The sequence below is a fragment of the Dipodomys merriami genome, unplaced genomic scaffold (genome assembly GCF_024711535.1).
Source record: "Dipodomys merriami isolate MVZ:Mamm:240054 unplaced genomic scaffold, mDipMer1.0.p SCAF_31, whole genome shotgun sequence".
NCBI classification, from domain to species: Eukaryota; Metazoa; Chordata; class Mammalia; order Rodentia; family Heteromyidae; genus Dipodomys; species Dipodomys merriami.
This window is the reverse complement of record NW_027204604.1, coordinates 11,143,842-11,149,313: the sequence shown is the minus strand read 5'-3', so window position 1 is coordinate 11,149,313 and position 5,472 is coordinate 11,143,842. Positions and strand designations below refer to the sequence as shown.

The window sequence follows — 5,472 nt, the reverse complement described above, 5'->3', positions numbered from 1 at the left end:
AAAGAACCAGAGAGAGAGAGAGACAGAGAAACAAAGAAAGAAAAGAAAAAAGGAAGAGAGAAAGAGAAAGAGAGAAGGAAGAAAGGGAAGGGAAGGAAGGGAAGGAAAGAAAAAGAAGAGTTGGCAAGCTCACCGCCATGTCTTTCCTTGGGTCCCAAAGTCCCAGGGCAGCCTTCAATCTGCTCTGCAGCCATCAGTCTTCTTGGGTCTGAGTTTTATATAAGGACAGTGCTTTCAGTGGACTTAGCAGGGAGACAGGGAAAAGTATGTATTCCGTTGTCTCTCTAATACGTTATTTTGTTTCTATATTCATAAACAAAGACACTCATTTATGTGTGGATTTGGTTAAAAAACTGGTTACCACAGAAACCACGGGCCTAGAACTTTCAAGAACCATCCCCAGAAGCTCCCACATCCATAAGATATTGTATGCCTCAAATCACACAGCAGGCAAATAGCAGAACTAGACTGTAATCTTACATCTGACTCCAACTGATCATCTTTCCCCAGTGCTACCTAGGCCTTGCCTGGGGGCAGGGGGTCTGGAGGTGCTTGTAAACTCAGAAGACACAGCTGTCTAATTAGAAAGAAGGAGTCATCCATTGGAGGAGCTGTCTAATAGGGTCTCTACGGGTCTGATGCTCAGCTACCTGTGGGGGAATGATAGACATGCAGACACCTGTGCCCTCTCCTAGCCCTTCAGCCCAAGGTGCTTCTAGGTATGTGCCCTTGAAGTGGGGGGGGAGGGGACAGGAGGGAGCTGGGTGCCAGTGGCTCATGCCTGTGATCCTAGCTGCTCAGGAGGCTGAGATCTGAGGATTGCAGTTCAAAGCCAGTCTGGGCAGGAAAGTCCAACAATAAAAAGGGGGGTGGGGTGGGTGAGACTTCTACGACAACTTGGGCATTTAAGAACTGAGATGGCCGTTCTCCTAGGCAATTGCCCCTATTACCGGGCCTGGGAGACTGCCATGCTCTTGCTCAATTTCTGGTCAAATTAGCCTGGCTTCCGGGAACATACCAGGAGCCGTGGGGGTCAGAGAGCTTCCTCCGAGGAAGGAAGCCTGGGGGGAGGAACGGGAGGGGCGACTTAGTCGGAAGCAGCAGACAGTAGGAAAGTAATGAGATTAATACTTGGGCTTCGTTAGCTAAGGATTCTGGAACCTTTCCAGTCCTCTCCAGCAAATGGCCCCAACTGCCCCCTTAATGGCATTAAGTGAAATTACAAAGCAGAGATGTTGCTTGATGATCTCCTTGGGGCGGCTCAGGCTCCGCAGAGGGTAGGGCGTGGTGGGGGTGGACACGGCCTTCCTTGGAGGCTGCCCTGCTTCTCTGTCCGCAGCACCAACACTTGATGCCTTCAGTCCCTTCCCTGAACCCAGCTCTGGGAGGAATGGAACCTAATCACACAGGTCTGGATCACAGACAAAGCTTTACCCCTTATCCGTCTTACCTCACCACGCTCTGCAGCACAGAAAGCACCCAGGCAGAAGGAACTTTGTGGAAAGCTCAGAAATTTGCATGGCCTCAAAATTTAGGTTGGAGCAGCATCCTGGGCAGAGGGGCCACGATGGAGCTAATCAGGAGGGACTTTTCTGGAAGAGGGACGTTGCAGAGCATCTCTGCTCAAGGCTAAGCTCTGCCCAGGTGGTGATCATGGCAGTTCTGGGAATCTTCAGCAGGGGCGCTGCAGCAGCAAAGCCCCTGCCCACATTCTCCACAGTCTTGGTCTGTCTAGTCAACAGGGTATAACGGCCATCAGTCACCCTCCTATGTCTTCCCCAGGCAAGCCTGAATCACCCACATCCTGCCTTCCTCTCTTTTAGGAAGAAGAATGAGGCAGGAATTCGTCAAAGTTCTCCAGAGAAACAAAGCCAATAGGACCCATACAGATAGGGAAGAACGCACAGAGTACAGAAATCGGCTTACCTGGGAAATCGGTGACCCATTGTCTATCTGAGAGAACAGGAACAACTGGTGATTTAATCCAATCAAGTCTGAAGGCCTGGGAACCAAGAGCTGCAGTGCCTGAGGAAGGAAGGAAAGAAGGGACAGGGAAAGAAGAGGAAACTCTCCCTCTTTTTCTTTTTTTTTTTTGTCAGTTGTGGGGCTTGAACTCTGGGCCTGGGTGCTGTCCCTCAGCTCTGTAGCTCAAGGCCAGTGCTCTACCACTTGAGCCACAATGCTGTTTTCAGTTTTCTGAGTGGTTTAGTGGAGATAAGAGGCTCCTGACCTTTCCTGCCGGGAATGGCTTTGAACCGAGATTCTCAGATCTTAGCCTCCCAAGTGGCTAGGATTAACACAGGTGAGCTACCACACCCAGCCACCACCACCGCTGCCTCCTCCTCCTCCTCCTCCTCCTCCTCCTCCTCCTCCTCCTCCTCCTCCTCCTCCTCCTTCTTCTTTTTTTAAATGGGTGTATAAGGCTTGAACCTGGGACCTCTTAACTCACTTGGCTTTTTCTCCAGCACTCCAAGCTGGTGCTCTACCACTTGAGCCACACTTCTGCATCCTCTGCCTGTTTTTTTTTTCTATTTTGATCCTTAATGGGTCAGAAGTAGGGAAGGTCGAGCCTGTGGGTTCATATAAGGCCCTAGAAATCATTTGGTATGTGACAGAACAGACTCACACATTTCTTGAATATTTCTCAAATGTTTCTCATTGGATACCCCTAGCCAGCTACCTGTGTTAATTTTTGTATGTATGTGACAGTCCCAGGGCTTGGGCACTGTATCTTTTTTCTTTTTTCTGGTCCTCGGCCTTGAACTCAGGGCCTGGGAGCTGTCCTGAGCTGCCTTTTGCTGAAGGTAGTGCTCTATCACTTGAGCCACAGTACATAATGGTCATTCACATTGGTGAAGGTGGTTCTTCTTAGTCTGTTGATTTAAATGCTGATCTCTTCCAAATACACCTTCACAGACCTGCCCAGAAATGATACTCCACCAGCTACCTGAGAATCCCTTGACCTCCTCAAATTGACACAGAGAATTAGCCATTGCAGGAAGACTACCAAGCCAGAATGGTAATGAGGTCAAATGTGCAAGCAGTAGAGTTGGTCTGAAGGGATCTCAGCTCCCAGAATGCTCTTGTCTCCTGTCATGTACAGTGCCACTGCCTCTCACAAAGACCCATCAGCAGAGAAGTCGGGACCACAGGAGGCACAAAGCAACTCTTCATGACATTTCCAATGGGAAGGTGGGATTTAGCACACTGTGAGTTTCTTTGGGTTCCCTGAGCATCCAATGGCAACCAAAGCCCACAAACTGCCAGCACCACAATGCAGGAGGGGCACAGAGTACACCTGGGGGCCCGGTAATGCTGTCTATAAACAGTTCTGCATTCGTGAACCAGCACAGGTGTCTCCTGAATCATCTTATCTAGGCAGCATCAAAATGGGAAATCAATTCTAGTAATTACCCTATTTCCTCAATTCTGATATGCCATTGATTATAAGATGCACCATTGATTAAATAGCTGCCTCAAAAGAAGAGAGAGAAACTATACAATAAATATGCACATCTATTTTAAGACCCGTCTCCCTATTTTGGAAATGCTAAAATGTGTATAGGGAAGGGAGAGGATACATATTATAATGAAGAGAAAATGGTAATTGAGAAATAGTGGAGCCAATTGCCTGATTGAATTCATCAGAAGATAGACTCAGGATGACGCACTGGGCCTTTTTCAGGTGAGGGACGTTTGAGGGTTAGTGGGTGCTCTGGCCAGTTTAACCAACCCCACCTAGTTCTCAGGGCTAGAGTAACTCCCACAGGCACTGGATTCCAACAAGGTAACACCCACAAGATGTCTTCCCCTCCTTGGCTCTGTCTTCTGAGCTAAATCCCACCCGTCCAGTCCCCAGAGACTCACATGTCCTGTGGTGTCATCCTCACGAAAGGTGCCCACTGCTGAGATTGTCCGGAACAACCATGTCTTAGAGAATGAGGATAGGCTACAAGGTGTCATGAGGCAGAGGAAGGTACAATTTATCAGGAGAGTTATTGAGAGAAGCACAGTGCTGGCCAGCAGCAAGACAAGTTAGACCACTGCGATTTGAATCAGAAAGGCAGGACATAGATCCTGCTCAGGACAAAAGGGACTTCCCCCAATCTTACGCCATAGGCACATTCCTGTCACAGGAGTCCAATTGGAAAGCTCCATATTCCAGTGAAATGGGTCTGTGTAATTATAGCATGCTAAGAAACTATGCCAGGAAAACCAATTCAAGATGGCCTCAGCAATGTCAAGCTGAATCTATGCAGGGTTCTACCAAAAAAAAGGGCTGGCCATCCTCTTCCTGCAGGTGGGGGTAAGTGGGACCATTATCATTTGCCTCCAGCCTGCTTCTCTCACCCTCTTTTCCAGATACTCTAGCATGGAGCCTGCTGCCTCCCTGTGTCTGTCACTCTCTCCAGCTTCTCCCATGCCAGCCTTTGACCATGCTGTTCTCATAACCTGGAGAGGCCTTGGTGCCCCTGATCCACACCCAGTCTATTGCTTGGAAGAAGTAAAGTGGGCGTTAGACATTCTGGGTCATATGACAGACCAATAGCTGATAACAAGCTAGCAGGATACTGGGAAGGCCTGAGTTTGACAGGAGGCTGTGAGGGGAAAAGTGGTACCTGGCTGGAAAAAAATGCTTTTAGAGCAGTTTTTTGTTTTTTGTTTTTTTTTTTAAAGTGGATGCTGGTGGATCACACCTAACTACTCAGGAAGCTGAGATCTGACGATCACTTCACTGTTTAAAGCCAGCCCTGGCAGACAAAACTATAAGGCTCTTATCTCCAATTAACCATTAAAAATCTAAACGTGGAGCTGTGGCTCAAATAGTTGAGAAATATATCTCAAGGCTCGAATAGACTTGAGAAAGCTAAGGGACAGTACCCAGATGCTGAATTCAAGTTCCAGTAAAACAGGCGCACACACACACACACACACACACACACACACACACACACACACACACATACACACTAACAACAACAACAAGAAGTCACCTTTGATCTATACTAGGGAGAAGGAGGAATGGATTGAGGCTGAGTGAAGCTCTGGAAGAATGGAGCAGTCCAGGGAGAAACAAAGAGTTAAAGAGTCTTTACAAAGGGGCAACAGAAGAATCTTCTATGAAGAAGGCAGGGTACCTTTCAGAGTCCCTTATAGAAGTACCAATATTTCCAGTTTCCATTTCTCCCATCTTTTCATGCAGTAGTCCTCAGCCTAGGTTTCAGTGTTGGGCCCCTGTGGAGCAATGTTTGGAAATGCCTGGGGGTGTTTACAGTTACAGTTGTTACAGTGACTGGGGATCTGCTGCCATGGAATGGGCAGGTCCAGGAATTCTAAAAATTGAGTATGTTCTTAGCCAGGAAAGATTCGCCGGTTCTAGATACCAGGGGCCCCCCAGCCTCCAGGGGGCGCTCTTCTCTCCTCCTAGGGCTAGCACATTTGCCTTGACTCTTATCCCACATCACAGTCTGA

The 5,472-nt window shown here is 48.2% G+C and overlaps 1 long non-coding RNA gene across 1 annotated transcript; it reads right to left on the bottom strand.

Moving 5' to 3' along the window:
- Positions 1-1,645: 1,645 nt before the first annotated feature.
- On the bottom strand, positions 1,646-5,256 carry LOC138841141 (uncharacterized). Its single transcript, XR_011376329.1, has 4 exons — positions 5,139-5,256; positions 3,868-3,949; positions 1,927-2,025; positions 1,646-1,731 (listed from the first exon to the last, which is right to left on the bottom strand). It is a non-coding gene; the product is annotated as an uncharacterized lncRNA (long non-coding RNA).
- Positions 5,257-5,472: the final 216 nt, after the last annotated feature.